The 22491-nt window shown below is 41.6% G+C and overlaps 1 protein-coding gene across 5 annotated transcripts in view; it reads right to left on the bottom strand.

Moving 5' to 3' along the window:
- The window catches only part of LOC122404609 (tensin-3), a 215286-nt gene that overhangs the window by 191201 nt on the left and 1594 nt on the right, over positions 1-22491 (bottom strand). The gene's annotated exons all lie outside the window — the stretch shown is intronic.

The following is a 22491-nucleotide window of genomic DNA, read 5'->3' as shown; positions in this document are numbered from 1 at the left end:
CGGGGACTTCAGAACGAAAGTTAATATTTCTGGAATAGATATTAAACTTTACTGCCTATATCCTGTTAGTAATAAAACTCGACAACCAGGAGAATAAACTCGCTAAATGTGATTTTAAGAGACTGCAGTTTACATAATAGAATGGAGTGGTGTACGGAATAGAAAGCTCTTTAGAAATTCGTATAAATAACGTCGGCTCGAGTACATCTTTCGAGAGATTTAGATAAGTAATAATTATAAGCGACTAAATCCAGTTAGCCACAAAAGTAACAATTTCTAAACTCTAGAAAATAGATGAAATCTACAGAAATTCCCTTGTATATAAACATAATTGGAAGTCCCAAATAACGAGTGATTACGGAAAGTTTTATGAAATTGACTCGACAATCAGCGCGTTAAAGAACAACACTTGGCGTACCGAAACGGTACTTTTTGCCTCGGATTCGACGAGTTCAGGGTTTTTTTCCATCCAGTTCCCCCCGCCATGGTTAAGCACGCCCAACAAAAACTGCCCCCAGGCCTTCAGCGGACCTCTTTACGAACCCCTTTTTTTGGAAGGTACGATCGGAGGGCCTGTGCTCTCGCGCTAACGCGAGAAAGTCATCCCGGCGCTCGACTTTCGTGCCTAATGAGGCGACGGCCCAATTAGCTTCAGAAAATGTCCTCCGCGAGAAGTAATGGGGCTGAACAATGAACGGGGCTCGCGAGCGAGAAAAACGCTGAATGGGAGAAAGGGAACGAGAGAAAAGGAAACACGTGTAAAGAAGAGGAGTCTCGGTCGGGTTTCTGCCTGACCGCCAGTCGACAGCAGGTTCCTCGAGGACCTCCAAGCTTTCACGGCTTTTTCACGGCTTCTTATTTTTGCCGACAAACGAACGCCGTTCCGGGAACCCGACGGAATAATACCGGCCCCCGGACACGAACCTAACTCAGGACGAAAACTCCTTCTAACGACCGGACCATTGTTCCCCGCGAAATGTTCGCACGTGTAGAATAATGCCCCGCGGTGAAAAGGTGGAATCCTCCTCGTCGCGTGGAGGACTAGCCATGAAGATTATCGTCGTATTCTTCGCGCCGGTCTTCCCCTGCGTTGCAAAAGCTGCACGCGAATGTTGTCTCGTTTACTTCGGCGCTTGGCTTATCGCCCCTCTCCTTCGCCAGAATCATTACGATCCACTCTCTCGAAATGCGCAATTTTCGCCGCTAGTCAACACTTCGTTAAAATTCCGTTTCTTGACAGTCGATAATTATAATTTTTTTTTTCATCTTCGTGAAATGTGGAAGAGTAGAAGTGGTCTAAGCGGTCTAAGAAAGCGGAAGTGTGCTCCGGTAGCAAAATGTTCAAACGAACAGTAGTAAGAATTTTTTGCGCCTTTGTACGTGGTCCCAAGACAGTTATTAAACTAATAGAATCTGAGTAAATGGCAAAATTTTTGAATATTTTTTATAAAGACAAATAAAATTACTAAATTTGATTTTAGGTTAAATCTAACCTTTTACTTAGTTTTTTCTCATCCTTCATTTTTTTTGTCCACTGTCCTACAAGCCTGCAAAATCGCACTAAAATCGTAAGAGGCTGAACATTTTGTTTTTCTTCTAAGCGAGTGTTCAACCCATTATTGCCGAGGATATCGTTAGCGTCGGACGCCCGCATCCACATCAATATCCCCCTTTCCCATAAACAACGTTTTATATACCTCCTAGTCCGAAAGACACCGGCACGCATCGCGATGCGCCGCGCCGTCCCAGACAAATTTATCAATCGTCCATTCGCGTCTCGGTGTGAGCTCGTCGCCAGGAATTTCTCTTTTCCCGCGACGATTACTTTCGTCTCTCGCGGAATGCATCGCGAATCCGATTTCCACCGAAACAAAGCGATTTCTAGCGTTTCCCCGTATACGAGCACGTCTTTCGATAGATTCTAGAAAATGTACCAACGCCGCTGCACAGAACGCACGACACACGCAAGAGATTGATTGTATGCGCGGCCACGAAACTCTCTCGTATACATTAACGATCCTTGTCGCGAGACGGAGCTTTGTATTTGCATAATGCCCTTTCTTTGGCTCGATAGGGCAACGGTTTTTCCGTGAAATCCCTTTCCTGAACGACGAGGGCTGGGCGACGTTAATACTTGCTCCTTCCTAGAGCGGGATTCGTGTTCCCGTGAACGGGGCCGTGAATTTTTTTTTAATGGCCAGCGAACGTGCCCTCGTGATACGACGACACATTAGTGCACCGTTCAGAATATTTAGATACACGCCGGGGAATGGAACCATTTGTTCGTCTCGGATCGACCTATTATGCGCAGACGGGGGTGAACTCGACTCCTTGGGGGATCAAAGGAGTTTACGGCACGACGAGTCATTAGAAGGAACCTTCAACCGCTCCGGTATACATATTTTCTTAATTGATTTCTTCCTTTACGACTTCTTACGAGACTTTGGTGTTCCGAGCACCGGAAATAATAACAATAATGCGTTTTAATTGTTTCTCAAGTAGGTACAGAAACGGTAAGAGCGTACCTCCCATAATTATTTTCCTTGCTTATTTTTTTGTAAATAAAATTATTCTATTTCAAGGGACAGGATAGAATGAATCTTTTTTAAGATCGAACATTGAAATTAATTTTCTTTTTTTCGTACATATTTTTGCGTTATGGATCAATTTCATGTTTCAAGGTGTACAAAGCGTCACAGTTTAAGTAACATTAAGTGAAGCGTGTACATAGAATGCCCCAACGAAGCCCAGCGCGCGGCCAAGAGAAACGATTCACGAGACACGTGCGCGTAATAAGCCGTCATATTAATGAACGAGTGATCCTTTAAGCGACGAAGGAACCGGTTTTCGATTTTTTTCATAGGTGACGATAAGGACCAGATACGTCCCTGCGAAGGACTCAACCTTCGACTAAACCGTGTGCGTTGTATCGTTAGGGCAAAAGGTATTCAAGGGCGACAGGAGAATGGAACGATTCACGGTGAGGACCGCAGGGACGTGCGGGGGGACGAAAAGCGGGTGCCTAGAGGACAAGGGAGATGGAAATCTCACTGTGCCCGACCTGCTCTAATCTGCTTCGGCTTGGTAGATGCTGTGCTTTCCCCCTCTCCCTGTTCGCCTCTCTTTTAACCCCTCCCTTTTCTCCCGGCCCTTTCCTCTAGCATCGACTCCGATTTTTCTTTTACCTCCCTCCCCCACCTTTTAACAAACCGTGTGACACGACCAGCCCCGGTTCGAATATCTCGAACTTGTTCCACGGCACTTAACAAGAATGGAATTTCCATTCGATCGATTGAAGTTCGTCCCTACGGAAGATTTAAAGAAGCCGGAACGAGCAATAGGAGTCCCCGATCTCTCCGCAATCGTTCGATCTACACGATCATTGGCCGGCTATCCTGCGATCTACGCCGACACCCCTAATTGGATTTATCAATTTAATTAAGTATCATAGTCGGAGGACCGTGTATAGTAACTGTAGTTGTCGATGTATGGAGCACCGTGGAACACGCGAAATATTTATTTTATGTTCGGTAACACTGACAGCAGCGGATACAAACAAGGAGCTACAGGGGGACTTGGCCTTCATTCATTAAAGAAATCTACTATCTCAATTTTTTTTAGTCGTAGAGAAGCCCTTTAGTACAAAAAAGAAGTAATATGTAAGGAAAAGCAAAATAAAAATTATACAAGAGACAATGGTATTGCTTATAAAAGTCAGTAAAATAATTAATAACGAAGAATCGTCTCAACTTTTATTCTTTCTTTGGCAGCCACCCCTCTTCGAGCTCCCTATAGATCCGTCACTGGAAACTCGCTTGTCGTGAAATCCATTTATACGACGACGATCGATTGCCTCGCGAAAATATTTGCGTTTCTTTGGACGATACACTCCCCCGTTAGTGTTTCGAGGATATTTTGTTTTCCGTTATCGGAAACTGACCCTCGAAAACACAGTAATTTCCGGCTGGCAAATATTTGCGACGTTTTACGACCCGCAAGGAACCTCGGGTGTTTCGTGACGTGTGTTGTCTAAACAACGAGGGCCGACAGAAAATTGGTATGACTCGACAAAATGGCCCTTCGCCTTCAAAAGTTACCTCACGCGGGACAACGGAGATCGGAGATCACGATCTACAAACATGCGTTAACGATCTCTGAACAACGGGAAAGGAACGAAAAGAATCGCTGTTTTAATCTGCAGGAGTTATTATCGCTCCTGTATGTACCATCGTACGATTACAAACGTCTTCGTATTTATTTACAAGAAAACTATTTGAGGATGATCATACTATTAGTTAGATTACATCTGCATATAACCAAGTAGCGGCGAATAATGATGACATTAATATCATTTAACACTGAAGATTACAGACATTTGTTTTTCTAACTCGACTGAAAGGATGTTTCTTTCGAATAAACCAAAAACTATTTTTTTTTCTTTTGATCAATTTCTAAAATTGCATCCAGATCGCGTTATTCTACCCCATATATGTATACACTCAACACGAACCTGCTCTCGATATCGGAAACTCGACGGGCAACCAGAAATTACATTCGGGGCCACCGCGTTTTCGCGACGCTAATTTGTCGCGGAAGTTCATTTCGGCGGAAGTGTCTGCCGTTAGAGGGGACAGGGGATGACGCAAGGGAATCGTTCATGCGCTTTCTGCGCGTATGTTTGCGCCAACGCGAGCGAGTAGACGCGGTTGTTGTTGTTACCGCCAGGACGAAGGGTTGTTTTTTAAAGCCGACAGCGTGCCAGGGACGCGCATAATAATGCGTCTTTGTCGGAGGGGTGGAGATCGCATCGCAGCGGATATTAGTCGTCTCGCCATGCTCGAGGGGGGGATTGTTACAGGTAGAAATAACAGCAAAAGGGGCGGCGATGGCCCCGGCAAAGAAACATAAAGAAAGAGTTCCGCGAAACGCGAACTAAGGAAATGAGGCGAACAATGACTTCGCGCGTTTGGTGAATATTCTTGTGGAAAAATTTAACAAGGACCACAGCTCTCGCTCGAAACTGCTCGGTGCAGTCAAAGAACGCGTCGTAATAAAAGAGTAGATAAATGGCTTGACTTTTGTTTTTTAACGGGTCGGCTCACTGTCGCTCGGTTGTTACTTCTCTCAATGGTAAAAGGGATGCATTCAAACTTCTTAAGTGAAACGTAACAAAGTTATTATTGGGTATTACCGTCACTCTCAACTTCTTTCAACGAGTCTTTTTTTTTTATTTCGAGTAACTCAACGATTAGACACTTTTTTCGGGCCAGTATTTTTCACGATACTCCATGAATACTTGATAAAATTAATATTATTCATCGTTGGACAACGTTTCCAAAAAGCTATTCTTGTTTTCGAGTCTCCCGTCGCTATGGCGCATCTTACGATCGAAATTCTCTGTTGGAAACAATGTATACGTTCAAGAGGAGTACGATTGCAACTAATACAAACGTCTACGAAAAGGAATAAGGGGGAGGGGAGTATAGAGAGAGAGAAAGGCCGATGTTAAATGATTCAAGGCGTTTCTGTTCGAGTCGAGTGAACAAACGACACCCGAAGCCGTTCCAAACAGCTGGAATATCGCAGTTGTAAAATCCCAGGATAAACGGTTCCAGATAATTGCGCACCTGTTTCCGTTTCTATCTGGATTTGCACGTAGGCGCGTGGATTACAGGCGCCGGCGACAGGATTACAGGGGGAATCCGTGCTCGAGAACGTAGAAAATTCAGGACGACTTTTAATCTGGCCACGTGCACACCTATGTGGACACATACACGTTGCGACGTGTTATTTCAAAGGGTACGGAATATTCGGGAAGCGTGCCAGGCGACGGAATATATGGAACGACGACCACGCGTCGTATACCCCAGCAGCGTCCTGGTCGCAATAACGTGAATAATGGCGACTCATTTCCCGGAATGGCCGTGTTACCGCGCGAAGAAAACGTTCCCCCCCCGTGGCCACGCTAGAGGATCGATCGATTTTCTTATTTTTAATACGAATTAAAATGTATATTAATTACGGAAAACCAAAAACTAGTATATCTGCAATCGTATATCGTAAAAAGATCCCCTTAAGACGAGATGCGCTATCGATTCCTATTGTCGTGACGTACGTTCTTCGACGATTACGGTACAATCGTTCTACCATGACGGATCAAGCAATGGCTTCGCTATAATTGTTCTGAAAAATTGTTAATCGTCGAGAACAACGACGACGCTGGTTCCATTAAATTAATTGTGATTGTCCTATTGTAACTGCATGGTTACACGCAGTCAAACGTGGTTAGAATGTGTTTCAGTGGACAACATAATATCCTAATTATAACCATTAAGGTAAAACGGCCAGTAGTTGACCATGTACAAATACTTGAAACACCAAGAGAAAGGAAAAATAATAACAGTCTTGGCTACCGTATTGCTGACACATAGAAAAAGTATCGCTGGACAACCACGACGTCTACAACACTCGTGATACAACCAACGGATTACAAAGATATTAGGTTAAATAATAAATAAAAAAAGAATATATTGCTTTCAAGGGATAATAAATGAAAAGGATTATGGTTTTGTGGGACATGTAGTGGGACCATCTAGATAGATAATGGTCCTTTGAGACCGTGAGAACTTAACGAAACTATATTGCGCAGCAAGAGAACGACGCAGTCGAAGAAAAAAAGCCGGTTACAGTTAACGACGTTGTTTACCGTTCCCAATGAAGCGAATTATATAACTCGATGATTCGAGTTTGCCAACTACGTCACTCCATTATGCCTTCTAACAAGACCGATTTCATTAACGCATTATCTTTCATCGGGAGGACGAATGAAGTACGGAACACGCAGTTGCGTCATTGTCCTTTCAACGAAACATACCTCATTCACGCGATGATCGATCTAAATCTATCTATCCTTGAGTATTAATTTCTTAACCGGTACTTGTATATTTTACAAACCTTTCTAATACCATCCAACGGGTTTAACGCAAATTTCATCACCATACATTCCATAAAATATGTGGGAAACATTTATCAGTAATTGCAATTATATTACTACGCACTCTCGATTACAGTTAATTAAACTTTCGACTTTAATAAACGAAAACGTACATTGTAGGGGCTGATGAATGTAAAACAATTTATGGAATATTAGCAGTATTTAATCAGGCATTTTTTAAATAAAAAGACGATTTTTTTGAGAGTGATTTTATAAAGTGCAGATTCGAAGGTGAAATTTACTCTACGATACAATTTTGTTAGCCTAAAAAAAAGAAAAAATCGTCTTTTCATTTAATAAAAAAATTGAAATAATACTGTTTTGCACCTTGTTAAATTCTAAGTTAGAATCCAACATGGATTTAATGTTATTTTGCAGGATATCGTTGCTTGTTGTATTATTCAACACAAAACAACGATCAATTCTCAACATCCGCATAGCTTTGCGTCACACACCTTCCTTCGACATCGATGCACGTCCTAATCGCCGCTGATAGGCTTCAATGGCTCATATCCTGCGGAATAACATCAAATCCATGCTGGATACTGGCTATAAAATTTTCTGAGAGAAAAAGTTCTTTTTTCACTATATTGTCCAATAAATACAACATGATAATCGGTAAAAGGAAAAAAACAGTATCCATTTATTCGTTAGAAATGTTATAATTTTTAAAAACCTCGAGACCGATTGAATTTAGACAAGCTGACTCTATCTTTGGGAATACGTCTGTTCGGGATCGATAAGGCGAAATCGAGCGATCGTCGTGATTTTCACAGAGAAATTCCGATGTCTTCGCGGAAGTGAGCACGCGACCATTACGTGGTTTGATCTTTCGAGTCGATTGCACGGCCCGTGGCGGAGCTAATGGTCCAAACAGGAAGCGGGAGCGTGCTTAAACGTTTATCCGGTCGATCGAATTCCGTTCTCCTTTCCGACTTTACGCGGAACCGCGGGCGCTTTCACGGCGCGATTGGACACGCATGCTCGACGAGAACGTTCCCCTCGATTTCCATCCAGACTACTAATTCGAATTGTTACACGTGGGGAGAGAAAGAAGGTCGATCGAATTCGATCGTTGATCTACGAGCGAGCCCCAAATTCCATCCTCTTAGATACAATCTGCAACGTTGCCTCCAAAATCTCTGGAATTTTTAACGTGCATTGCTAACGATCCTTCTACATCAGCCAGCTAGCTTACGCAAGAAAATAAAATTACCGACGTAATAGTTGATAGACAAAAAAATAAAAATCTTCAGATTCAATGACTTCGACTCACCGCTATGCAAAGAATTCAAAGTAACGCGAAAACAAAAAACTAAAATTCGAGTATACGATGGAAAATATCTCTGGTGACTCATCGAGCTATCTACAAACTACTTTCCTGTAAACGCAATATTTGTGAACGACGTGAAAAGGCGCCGTGACGAATCCAACGTTCTAAACATACTGCAAATGGAAAAGAATTCGCTCAGGTTTTTTTTCTGTTAGATTTCTCGTTTGTCGGAGGAAAGCAGCATAGCAGAGAAAGTACATTCGAGTCGTTACAAAACCTTGACCATGTACGTGTCTGAAAAAATATTGAAAAAGCAACGCGGTAACTAAAATGCAAAGGCACGAAGAGGAATACCCAGAGCACTGAAAGTGATAGAGATAAGAATGATCCGATCCGATCGCTGAACGAGGGACTCGATCCCGGATCTTCCGTTTGCTGGAGGACTGCTCTTGTCAAGTGCAGTCTTCTTTCTCTCCGAGCTTAATGGTCGAAGCGATCGCCATTGCACGACGGTAGTTTCTACGCTGATCTTCAACAACTTCGAGACCGATAGCGCAATTAACCTCGTAATTCGATCGTTCGCACGAACGCTGCTTGTTTCTCGAACTTCAAGCTACAGGGTTCGTGACAATTTTACGACCACCGTTCCTTGGAGATTCTTAAAAGATGAAGGATTCTCTTTCATAGGGCGTCTGTAAATCGCGCTAAATACGAGAGACGCCTCCGATGGAAGTGGATAATGGTTACGATGATCGTTTAGTCATCGACCCATTATCCACGGACCCCGTAGTGGACCGTTCTCGATACCGTTGATGAAGTGAAACGCTCGAGTCGGCGTCGTAAACCGACGATAAATCGTCGATCCCCCAAGAGCCTCTCGTAATTCTGGAAAGCTTGGACCGACGATTAGGCCGAGCCTACGCGAGATTCGTTCTTTTTAAGTGCTGATCGGCGGGATAAATAGCAGCGACGAATTTAAGACGTGTTAATCCGAAGAGCAAAAATGTAGAAACCCTTTGGTCGGACGAGACGATTAACGCCAAAATACTTTGGAGCCCTAACGAGCACCGAGGCGCGCTGCTTTCCTCCGAAGTTCGGAGAAGTACGCGAGAGATCGCGCTGGATTGCGGCAGAAACGGCACAGAGGCCGGATTCTACGCGGTCGTCGTGAGAATACAGATCAAGGAAGAGGCCTTGCAGGTGGATGTTGCTCATAATTCAGGGAAAGACAGTGCCGGACCCACGAGGGTGCCACCAACGGGCCATGCAAAGCCCTATCTGATCGATTTAACTAAACGCCTCCACTATATCACCCTTAACTGATCCTCACCTTTCACCCTTTTATACACGGTAGACTGCGTTCCAACGCTTCGGTCTCGTACTTCTTCGCCGGTTGCTATCCTACCAACCGTCTATACACGGTGGGATAGGAAAAGGTGCTCGTGAGAACACCGTGCCGTGACCGAGCGTCGATGACTTCTCGACGAACCATCCGTCAAAAGTTTTGGCAACGTGCGTTTACAATCCCTGGCATTAATGATTTCAATACAGAGCATAGAAAGAATTGGTCCATCGTATCGATTTACGTGATACGTGGCTGGTTACTCATAAATCGACAAGGATTCGTTTTTATTTCGAATTAAATAAGGATATATAATATTTAAAAAAAAATTATTTTTTGTTATTTAGGTAGCTCCTATCAAACTGAATAACACATACTTTATTCATTCTTTTTTGCTTCATTTTGCGTCATTATTATCCAGTAAGAATTAAATAAAAATAAGAAGTAAATCATGAGTTTGAAAACTTTTTTCACTAGTTACTTTTAAGAGAAGAAAGAAGGTAATCGAAAATCTAAATCATCCAGCGAATCGAGATCGGAGAAATTCCTTGTAAAATCACAGCGTGAAAAAAGAAATTTACTTTCTTTTCGCCAACGACGTACCATAGTGAAAATCGTTTGAGAAATATTCTGCACGACTGGAGTGCGGTTTGAATACCGTGAATCCAATGAAAAATAAGATGTTTCCCTTTTCTGTGACGTTCCTTCCTGACTCGAGGTAATCATAATAGCATAGGATTAACAGATTTCACGTATTTTCCGCTGGCTCTTCTCGTGCTCCTCATTACGAACTCTACGAGAAATCATCCGACGACCTTTGTTCACCTCGGAGACCACGGAAGAATTCTGTCGTGTCGCGGTACTCCCGGTGAAAAGGGTTTGTCGGGCTGATTGCTTGGAATTACCGAGATCCAGCTGCACCGCTAAGCATTCTAACAACGGATCGTGGACGGAGAAACAATCCTGCGATTCCGGAGGAACTTTCAACTCGGTGAACGAGGTAATGCAAACGTGCACAATAAAATTAAATACTTTTCTCTCTCTTTCGAGTCCTTTGTACGGATGTATCAAACACAGAGTATTCTAAGTATGCAAACACTTTCCTGAAATACCTCGTCTTTGAAGACACGACGTGGTTTCATTTTGTTCCTTTTTAGCGTTTCGCGTCGAGCCTCGCTTGAAAGAGTTCCATGCAAACGTTGCGAATTACCACTAACAGGAGAAACTTTTGTACACGGTATATCCGATTTAGCGTATACTAGCGAAGATACCGAGATTAAATATACTCCATTCGCTTCGTTGAACGGGATTTAAGCGGCGTAATAAGACGAGTGAAAAAAATATGAATACGATTTCGTTGAAAACAGAAATAGGTTGTGTCAAATTTTACTACATAAAATGCGCCAGAAAAAGTGGAGCAATTACTGAAAGCTCGTAAAAAAAAATATATATATAAAACTTAAGAGACTGTGCAGCAGAGGTCGGCATCCTACGACTCGCGAGCTGCACGCGGCTCTTCGACTAAATTATCGCGGCTTTTGATCTATGTAAAATTAATTAAATCACATTTCCATTAAATCTTTTGCAAACTAAGCGAACACGTACTTTGGATAATAGAAACGTACAACGTAGCTTTTTGTCTTGCATATTGTAAAATACACGCTTACTAGGGAATGGAAACTAAACAAAAATTAACACTTGTTAGTAAACGCATACATTCACACACCTACTTCTATAGTAATATATACACAGGATAAAGTAATTTTCCCATGTTTTTTCAAGAGTCAATATTGAGCTTCTTGCGATGTACAAATTTATTATGCAGGTGAGAGTTCAAAGAATAGAGTAATACTTTTTAATGTAAAACAAGCTCTTGGCATAACCATAAAAAAAAAAAAAACAAAATCCGACCGAGGCGTTCCATTGTCGCGGAAGGCATGCAAACATTACGTCAGCGTCGCACGGAAACGTGCCAGCCAGCAATAAAATAATTCGTGTCGAACAGAGGAGACCAGATACTTACACCTGGAAACGGCTGAACAAACAAATTCCTTTCGCGGTAGTTTGCGCTACGCTGTACAATGGGACAAAGCCAGAGATGGGCAAAATTCATATCTGAACAGGAATTTCGAAAACAAATAAAAGATAAACAATTCTACGATGAATTCTACGACGATTCTTTTTTGTACAGCTATATTTTCATCGTACATTTGAGGTCACGACGAGAGGTTTAATATCTCGAGAATTTCATTATAATACATTGGAATCTTCTAAACGCCTTGAGGTCGTTTTGTGTCGTCGTAAGCCAGGCTGCGAAAACACGTTCGCGCTGGTAGACTTCGGTAACGAGACGCGAACCGCGAACCGAAATTGCACTTTGCGCCTCGACATTTGCGTTATTGCCCGGATTATCATATTACGCGCGTGTACACGGCGTCGTCTAGAGATTTACTTTTCGCGATTCGAGATAATCCGCTTGATGGATCATCATCCGCGCCGTGTACCGTCGTGTACACCGGCTCCATCCCCGCGCCACACACGGGGACGTCGATTGTTCCCACTCGGCGAGATCTCGGCGAACAGCCGCGGAGAGTGCCGCATCAATTATTCAAAAACAATGAGCAACGATCGGGACGAGACACGCGGTGGTCTTGCTGCCCCGACGCTACCGCTTCCTTATTGCCATCGCTCAACGTCCACGCGGCCAAGATCTACGCCAGAGAGATGGGGGTTCGATGTTCCGTTTTTGTGGGAAACCTCACTGCCAAAAGTCGTGTCAAAATTGCACGGAAATTACGGAAACCATTTTGAAATTTTACGACCTTCTAAATATTGTTGCTTATCGAATGAAGATCAACTTTAACAAACTGTACAGTACAAACACGAATCGCGTAATCTTGACTCAGCTGTATTATATTTTATTAATACTGACTAAATAATTGTGAAATGCATTACAACGTTACACGAAATAGATTATTATTCTTACACGTTGACGATTTATTGAAATAGATTTCAGATAGTTTGTGCGTCGTTTACACGTGTACGATCGCGTTTGCTTATGTGTATACAACTTTGATCGCAATTGGTACTGTTCGATAAAATACGAAATGCGTTTGAAAATTAATTGCATTGTTAAATGATAAATCGTTGAAGGTGTCCGACCGTTTGGTGCGCGCGCTGCTGTAATGGTTATTTTATTGATGCGTGAATTTGTGATAATATAATTTATACTGTTACAGTATCGAGACAATATCCAGGGAATCAAAGCGTGAACGAACTTTTCGGACGAACGGATAGAGCGATTGCACGCGCAAATGACGATTATTTGTGGAACAGAGAACCGAGAGGATGTTTATATGCATCTATCGGTTGTAAGAGAAACGAGGAAGAATGAACGAGTTCTAAGAATGAACGTAGAGAATTGGGCACTTGATAACACATGGTACGAATGTGCAATGTGTACAGAGTGTTTCATTTTAATCAACGCACTGAAATCTCCCTGGAACTGAACGAGATATCAAAAATTTTGTTTTTAATAAGTCGTATAATATCGAAAAAGACATGTTTTAATTCTGGTTAGTAGTAGTATATGTGTATTGAAATAGTTCAAACAAAACTAGAATAGTATATATTTAAAAAAAAGTTATTTTACCTATGAAAAAACGTTACTACACACAGATACTCGTAATAACAGATACATGCATACGTTTCCTAGGTCACTACTCTCAATTTTGTAGGATCAGTTCTGTGGTTGAAACTCAAGATTCAGAAGAATGTACATATTCATTTCTGGCGTCAAGTGTCAAGGTACCCAAGAAGCAGACCACGCCGTTGCTGCCGATGATATTATGAAACAGTGTTAGAAGGCGTAAAGTAAAAACGAACGTGTGTGCAAAGCAAACAATTTCGAGTTTATCGTGTAAAGTCCGAGACTAACGTTCCCAGGCAGCGAGTTGACGCGCGTAGGCAGATCCGAGAGGACGCAAAAGCCATCTAACCTTTCGAAAGATCAACAGTACCATCTGATTCGATGAACTTCGCGCATAAATTTAGAACTACGTAATAACTTGGTTATCCGACCGATTCGAAGGATTTGGCGCGTCGAAATACTCCAGTGAAACGAACTTTAATTACTTAAGCTTTCGAAAGTAACGGGTCGTTACATTTAATATTTTACATGCAACAACCAGGACTTCTAATCTACCACCCTGCACAAGTAGATTAAAGCCGAAGGAAAATAAGGCGAGTGCTTCCCTTGTTAAGAACATCGAACGTCAAAAGTTTCCCTATACTTTGGAACTCGTGCCATCTTGCGATTTGCCTATCTCGGAAATTTCCTAAAGTTTCCCCACCTCGAGCTGCGCGGATGATTGCCTTTAACCGTGGCCAAATTTGGGGCGAATTGTCCTAACACGATTAAAGCGAGATAGTCAATTATCCAGAGTCTTCATCCTTGCTCTATTTTTGGCGCCGGAGACGTTCGCGACAATCCGTAGACAAGGGTCTCCCCTTCCAAAATTGTCGTCCAAAATAACGCGTCAGCAATTCTTCTTTCGTCTGGTTCTCCGGACGCCGATGACACTTTCCGTCGTCGACTCGCCAATTCTGGCGCCTGACTGTCGCCGCAGAACGACTCGTAAGAAAATTTGAATCTCAAAACTTCCAACCAACGACGGAATTAAAATTTAAAGAAAAAAAATAATTTATCTATTTAAAGTCGTATTAGCTGACGAGCACACGCAGGCTAAAGTTTGGGTCTATCAGAATTTTTTTACATTCGTTTCTGCAATATTTAATTTCTACTGATTGCACTGTGCAACTTTTATGTTTTAGCCTAAGACGTAAACAATATTAAAGAGCCTCCTAGTGCCCAAGAGTTACGAACTCTTCAAAAACATATTTACTATTCATTTTACGTTCTACGAACGTTTTTAAATACGCGATCGTATAAATTTTAAAATCGTACAAGCAAAGTTCAAAAAATATGTATTTACGTATTTCGTCCCCCTTCCTCCCCCAAGATCTCTGGATCCGCGTTGGCGCCACATTTGAAAGATTCGAATAACCCAGAAAAATGAAGGTTAACTCCATTTTAATGTATAGCGTGAACTCGTAATGTATACAATACTGCTAGCATTGAAATCTTCACGACAACCGAGACCGAACATGCATGCGCGACGTTTCTGGCAGGCGATAGACATCTGGCGCGCTTAGGCGCCATCCGTATCGGCGCGTACGTCGGTTTGACGCTGTGCAACGTCGTCCGTCGATCACGGTAACGAAAAGGAAAATACATTCTAAATAGCGTAACGCGTTCGCGATACCCGGGGTCCTCCAGACGAGACAGCCCCTCCCGAAAAAAGAGGTGGAGATGCTCGCTGAAAAAAAAACCAGTACACAGAGAAAGAGACTTAACGAGCGGCCAAGTCGAGAGAAAAGAACCGAATGGTGGCGGAGATTAAATCGCGAGATATCACGGCTAACGATTCGAGTTCGCTGCCGTTGCGAGCGACGATGCCCGACCCCTTGAGATTCCTTAATTGCAGCTGCACGCCGCTGCGCAATTAAAAGTTCTTCAATTAGGACACGCGTCTGGCGTCGCACTGTCTCGCAATTTTACTCCTGCTCTCCTGCTCCTTCTCTGCTCCTTATCCCTGCCCCCGCCTTCCGGGTAAACTACTTTCAGAAAACCGGAATCTTTTCTTCGTCGCCAACGGAAGACGCGCGAATCCACGTTGAAATAATTTATTAGCGGTCGAAAATGTAATCGTAAATGTAATTGGAAATTACTACGTTCATATTATCACATAAAAATTTACTCGATGAATTAATTTAAAATGCTATAAAAATGACTGCGTTTAATGACTGGGTCTGCTTGATTCTTAAAATGAACACTCTCTCTCAATGAAGGGATCATTGAGAGAAACAGTCGGTCGCAAGAGGGTGCCCGAAAATAGTTAGCAAATTCGTTTCGTAGCCAACCGAGGCCCGTGAAAGTCGACGGAACGTCGTTTGCTCGTTCCAAGTCAGCGCATCCGGCCAATAAAACATTGTTTTGCCGTGTACGAGTCAATGACACGCGCACATGTATTCCGAGTAATATACGACCTGGTACGCATACCGGTTAGCCGTGTGCATGCCCCACGATGACGATAGTTATGAGGGTTTCCTAATCTTCGCGGAGAATTATGAGTGTTCGCTGATTCACCGCGAAAGATACCGCGCGAGCGTGCCTTCTAACCTTTAGCCACAGATAATCAAAGTCCGCCGCGCGGTTTCTCCCCGCGGTCGATCGACTCCGATTCGCGAGAGATTTTTTGCCAATATTCAGCGACAAATCTTCGAGCAAACGAACCAATGCCGTCCGCGCAGAAAAATCAGGTTGGAATTTTCCAACGGCGACCAAAGGCACGCGTTCCGGGGGAACTTCGACGCGTAAATCGCTCCAACGAGTGATTTAAGTCGATTACCTCCGTTATGCATTGGCACCGGTGCATACGTTCACCGTATAAAAAATATTGCACGTAACAAAAAAATGCGGTGGAATGTTCGACGAACGTAGCTGCGAGCATAAAACTGCGGGGGAAAAAATTAAAGCCGCTGCGTGGCAGGCGCGCAGAATCTTACTATCGTTCGTACATTTAATAGCTCCAAATGGGAAACAGAATAACGCTTTTTGTTACAAGTATGTATTACGATTCATAAAATGTCCTTGGCTTGTGCACAGCAATTAATCGAAACAACTGATATCGTTTAGCGACATTTCGACTCGTTATTTATTTCTTATGTGTTGTTTATTAATTAAACAATTAATTTAAATGTTCAAAAAAAAGAAGGTTATTTGCGAAAAACCGAACTAAAATTGAAACTCGTTAGTGTGGGGTACGTGTTTATGCAACGTATAATCTATACAATATAGAAATAAAATTACAACCATCTGCTGAACCCTAATTAGCATATAAAACATTCGGTTAACGTGTTCTTCGATGCTTTTTAGGAATGGTATTTATTATACCAATTTAAATCTGTTTATTTGTGCGATTATACTTATGAACGGGAGTGCAATTGCTAGTCGGAACGCGAAGCAATGCGCGGCATTCTGCTTGATTGAAGTATTGGAACGTGCATTCGAAGTTCTTCATCCTTGAAATTACGAGGCGAAAAGCACGGTCGAAACGCGGAACTTCAATTTACATCTCACTCCCGAGCATCGAGGGACCTTGGACTTTTTGTTTGATTGTAAAATCCTGATGTCGACGTGTCTAATAGAAGCGAGAACGAGAAGATTTTACGAATAATCCGGCGTGAATTAAAATTGTTATTACGAAACGTGATGATATTTACTTGTTTTTTTTTCAAATAATCAATAAATAAACTTATAACGTTTCAGTAACTTAATGGAAATATTTAAATATTTAAGATAACTGGGACTATTCTTTACATATTTCTATAACGAAATAAACGTTTGAAGAACATCTAACACTCAAAAATCACATTGATCGACGACTTGTATCAACCTTGTGACGATGTTACCATGTTATATCATTGGAAAATTAAATAATGAATATTCATAATTTTAATGTTTGCTTCTGTGTTGCAATATTTACAATTACTTAAAAACTGAATGCGCACTTGTATCCCAGGGGAAGTTAAGCAAATTTCAAAGACACTCCTTCGATCAGCCCGACGCAACCTTTTCTCCCTCTAACGGGTATTACATAAAGCTTCGCGTACAGAAAGTCGAAAGATCGCCGGGGGCGCGCTAATTTAATTGCCAGCACCGCCAAAGAAGCGTGCTCGCCGATGGGCGTCGTATATACACTAGTGGCGATCGCACAGGTGTATAGTACCGATATTAGTACGGTTATAATAACAGACAACGGCCAATAGCAGAGCTCATGTACGTCGAATCGTATATATGTGTACGATGGGTCCAAATAAAAGGTATTGAACAACGAACAAAAAATAAAAAACTTTTAATCCGTTCGTTTGTGCAAACGAAAGTATTATACCGAAATTATGCTTCGCGTTTAACGAACGGTAGCTTATCCAAATAAACTGTTCGACTGAATGAACGTTGCAATTAAACCGCTATACAGAATTTTGTTTCGTCGTGTATTCGAATAAAAATTCTAACCATCTCTCTGGTTTAGCGCGCTGGGGCACCGGCACTGACTGCACAGGAAGTCAATTTTTATTTTTGTTACTTGTTATTTTCATATTTCGGAACACGAAACTGATCAATAAATGTACCGGTGGCACGCATGTGCTCCCCAGAATTATTTACGAGTTTCGAAAGCACTTGATTTTGTATTTATATGATGAATGAGTAAATACTGGTCCCTGGTTGTCCATTATTCATTAAATAATAAATTATATCAACGACCTATACATTTTCGTTTTAATTGATATTTGCGGAACTTCTTTCACATGAACGATACTGAAAATTGAAATTCACTCGTTCTACAAACCGCTATTTTATGAAACATTATTTTATGTAAAATCTGCGATTAATTTTCTAAGGAAATAAAAATATTTGTAATAAAGTATTACAAGACAAGAGTTTAAAACGCAAAGTTTCGGGTCGAATCGTTAACTTTCCAAAAGGTTGATACATACCAACGTTCATCATAGTTAACCATTAATCAATTTTATTTATACTCTTTATTTTTCATTGCAGACCTTCGCGAGCTTTGCTTGCATATCCTTATCTGCTGTCTAAACGTCGTTCGTAGGACCGTGCACCTACAAGGGAAGGAGATGTTAAATCGCGTCCACCCATTTAAGTCGTTTTTACACGACTGGGAATGGCACATCTAATGATACTTCGAATGGCCACCGTATTCATTCCGCGGAATATCGTATCGTGTCCTAAGTGGCACTTTAATGAAACCGCCGCTGCACGTCGCCGCGGGTGGCACACGCCTCGCTATTATTTAATTGCACGACGCCATTAACGCGCTGATTTTTCTCACGTGTCGTCCTCTTAAAGCGGATACACGGGGAATCTAACGCTTCGAATAAATCGTCATTTCTGGCATTTTCTCCCATTTCATGCACTTGGAAATACGATTTTGGAGGGTTTTATTAAGGTTTGTAAAAATAAGATTAACATGAAAGGAACGAATCTACAAAATGTCTCACAACTTGGAAAAAGTAAAGATTCTGCTTGAGAAAATTAAAGGGGCGTGATTGTTATGATGTAAAGTCGCGTGTAATTGTGAAACATTTTATTTGTATTCGCAGAGAAAGACTAAATTTCAGAACATGGACTACATCTTCTTAACGATCCCTACGATTTCGAGTTTGAGCTCACTGGTTAACGAGAGTATTTTCGTGATTATGCGCTTTCGGAGGCGCCCGGAAACCGTGAACTCGGATGTCTGGCGAATTGTTTTGACAGACCAGTGACGCGTGTCCACGTTCGAAAACGCGAAGAGTAAATATAGATTGGTCGACGTCGCAGAAAGCCAGAATTTCAAGCAGATAATACAATTCGGGGCGAGGTCGTTTAATTAATATTTGTAAATCTGGGCGGGGGAAGAGGTTCTTGTAGCGCGAATTAATTCGTCGTTTCACGTAACTCCGCGAGTTTAATTCCATTTAATTGAATTCAAATTAATTTATACCATTCTCGGAACGGGCGTTCGCATTATGCACGAAAAGAAGCGTCGAAGCGCCGCGGGCGAAGGGGAGAGGAAAGGAAAGCAGAGCTAATTAAGGATTGACTGGTGATGCAACCAGAGGGTCTGAATTATGGTTTATTTGTCGATTCGTGCTGCAAAGCGTCGATAGCTTGAAACGCATCCTCCGAGATACACCGCGTACAGGCGAGGAAATAGTTTATTTTGATAGCTAAAAAAACAAAGCACTGACAGCTGAAGGAAAACGAACCGCTGACGACAAAGTGTCGAAAGGCAAATGTGAACGTGCCAGACACGAATGCGCGCGTTAAAGGCTTGAATGAATACGCATAAGGTGTTAGAGAAAAAATCAACAGCATCCCATACTGTGTGTAGATAAAAGTACGTATAACAGTGACGGGGTCACTGAACGACAAATTGGTTGTAAAGTGCCACGTTCGAAAAAAGGAATATTATCCAGACCTCTAAGGCGCGTATTAAGTGGAATAGGTTCGAGGAGAGCAGGGAAAGTTTTAAAGTAAAGCAGATCGAGATACTAATTTTTATATAAAGTAGTAGAATTACAGTCACAAACAAAACTAATGGCTCCAGGCTTCATTAAGCGCCTCCCCACCGTATCGTTTAAGCTAACATACTGTGTACATACCATAAACATACGCGTCAGATTTAACAGTTTACTGGATTTAGAGATGGTACGATCCAATAATGTCATTGTAGTTAAATATTTAGAGTTAGCACCGTATTTTGAATATTAATGTGCACCGGGATGAGAATTATTTAATGCGTGCAAAATTTGTAGTTTCTTCTCGTTTCAATGGTCGAAGGTGATAATAGAAGGTGGAAAATTGCTCGATTTTAAGAATATTAGTAGATATGTAAAATGTTATGTCTAATAATTCGACTTTTTCCCTAGAACGCCACAAATATCATAGGTCGATTCCTTCCCTCGATTTTCGCGATCCTCCCGCGATCATGTCTCGTCGATCACTATTCCCCGTGACGATCGTTCGCGAGTGTCACTTAACGATCGCGTTAAGAGTCGATAACGAGGAGGTAACGCGGCGCGTTATTATCAATTTAATTGGTAGGTCGTGCCGAGGTATCTTCGAATCGATACAGAGGGTCGTTGGGGCGGTCTTGAAAGAAGGCTCGTACGAGCGCGTAACCAAAAAAGAAACAGGCTCCGAAAGAGGAAATTAATAAATCAGACTTCCACGGTACAAGGCCACCGTCCCTCCGTCATCCCAAGATTTCGTATCTCCCCGACTTTAAAGCGTTTCAAGTACGAAAGAGACGCTCGCCTAATAATCGTTTTTACCGCGAACGAACGTTTACCCTTTCGGACTTTTTTCTCAACAATTTTTTCGGCTATGGATCCTTTAGCCTCTCCAGCGTTACAACTTCTTTTTCAAAGGGCGTGACGCATATTAAACGCGACACGTATTTCCTATCCTTATCTTCGCTTCACCGTTCTGTTTGGGGCCCCGTGAAAAATGAAGAACGAAGGGACAGAAGCCTAAGACAATTAGGCCAACCGGAACAAAGGCTAGTTTTCACTTATCGCGGTGTTATCGACGGAACGAGAGAGTCGACCTTAGAAACATACAATTTTCGAGCAAATCTACCGCTATACAATCGCTTCAGATAAATCGAGGTTGACGAGATTACGCCTCGGAGATACTTTCGTCTGCCTTTCTCACTGATTCATTAACACGATCTTTTATCACCGAAGGTTAAACATAATCGAACGCGCTTGGTGAATGGATTAGTGCCTCGTATCGCATAGAACTTGAAAACGGGTTTTTAATTGATATGAGTATGCGCGTAGTCTGGACGACTCGAGATTGCATAACTTGTTATTTAATTTTGCTTATTTCGTCCCATTGAAAACATTTTTTATCGTTTGAATGTATTACAGACATATACAATTCAGCAATCAAATACTATTACGATTACTTGCAATAGCAGTACAGAAAGGAAACCAGTTTAAAGTTATATTTACAGACACCTTTTTGGACTCATGTTTCCTTATGTATAATTATAAAAGCAAAATTTATAAAGTACATCGAAACGAACAACAAAAAATGCAGACAAAACAGCTGCGTTGCGTATGAGCGTTATTCAGAATATGCATTTAATTAAGCTGCGAATAATGAATGGGCATATGATTTAAATAATTTCGCTAAAAGCTGGAATAATTTAGCCAAAGAGCCACACGAAGCTTGCGAACCACAAATTACCGACCACTGTTATAGAATATCTTTCTTTTGTTAAAACATTCCTTCTTTTTTATTCGATATTATTTAGCGTATAATATTTCCAAAATGAAGTCGTAGATTATCGATTATATAAATCCTGCGAGGTCCATATTTTCTACAGGTTTTGATATAGCAAAATGTTCCATTAAAAAAATACATTTCAGCTGTACTTTTTAAATGGTCAGGAGAAATATATTTCCACGTATATACCAACGCTTTCCATTAACAATTTTATCTACATTCACTCAGCGCAGAGCTACACGTATATAGTATATAGGGTTCAACCAATATTCGCACTCACCCCGTGCAGTGACCATTCAATCATTCGCTACGTAAAAAATTGCAAAATAATATTTACGTCACTCGTTTTAACTATATAATATCGTACCAACTAACAGGATTCTGTTCCATTTTGTTTTTTTTTGTTCCGTACTAAAAGGGTTTGATTCTTGTTACGCTAAACACAGAAATAAAATATTGTTACTACATTGTTGCATATAAAATAACCGAATCCTTAATAAACTCAATGCCTATTGTACAGCAAATCCAACACACTCGGTACGTAGGTACGTTTATATCTTTATCAAGTTCAGGCATCTTATCCTCGGTATAATAAATAAAACCAACCATAGATTCTCTAATGACGTTTTGTGTCTTATTAAGTTAGAAGATTGACAGACCCAACGATTACTCAAATTTGGCATGTGACCCAGAAATCACATTCCAATATGCTTAGGGTTATTAACCTTAAACTTCGCCTCATCGATCACAGTCACCATTCCGATAAACAAAAGTGTTCCATTAAAAAAAATATTGTATCTGCACTCGAATAATCAGAGACAGACTTCGTTTGAGTTACAACTATGAAATCGGTCTAGTTCCTACGCCCACCCCTCCATATCCATTCAATTATGCCGCGTACGAAATTGCAAGCTTAATATTTACGTCACTCGTCGTTCCAAATATACCAACGCCGTTTA

This window comes from Colletes gigas, unplaced genomic scaffold (assembly GCF_013123115.1).
Source record: "Colletes gigas isolate AHSC1104 unplaced genomic scaffold, ASM1312311v1 Colletes_gigas_Sc00003, whole genome shotgun sequence".
In the NCBI taxonomy this organism is placed as follows: domain Eukaryota; kingdom Metazoa; phylum Arthropoda; class Insecta; order Hymenoptera; family Colletidae; genus Colletes; species Colletes gigas.
The sequence above is the reverse complement of the archived record's forward strand: the minus strand, read 5'-3'. Positions and strand labels throughout refer to the sequence as shown.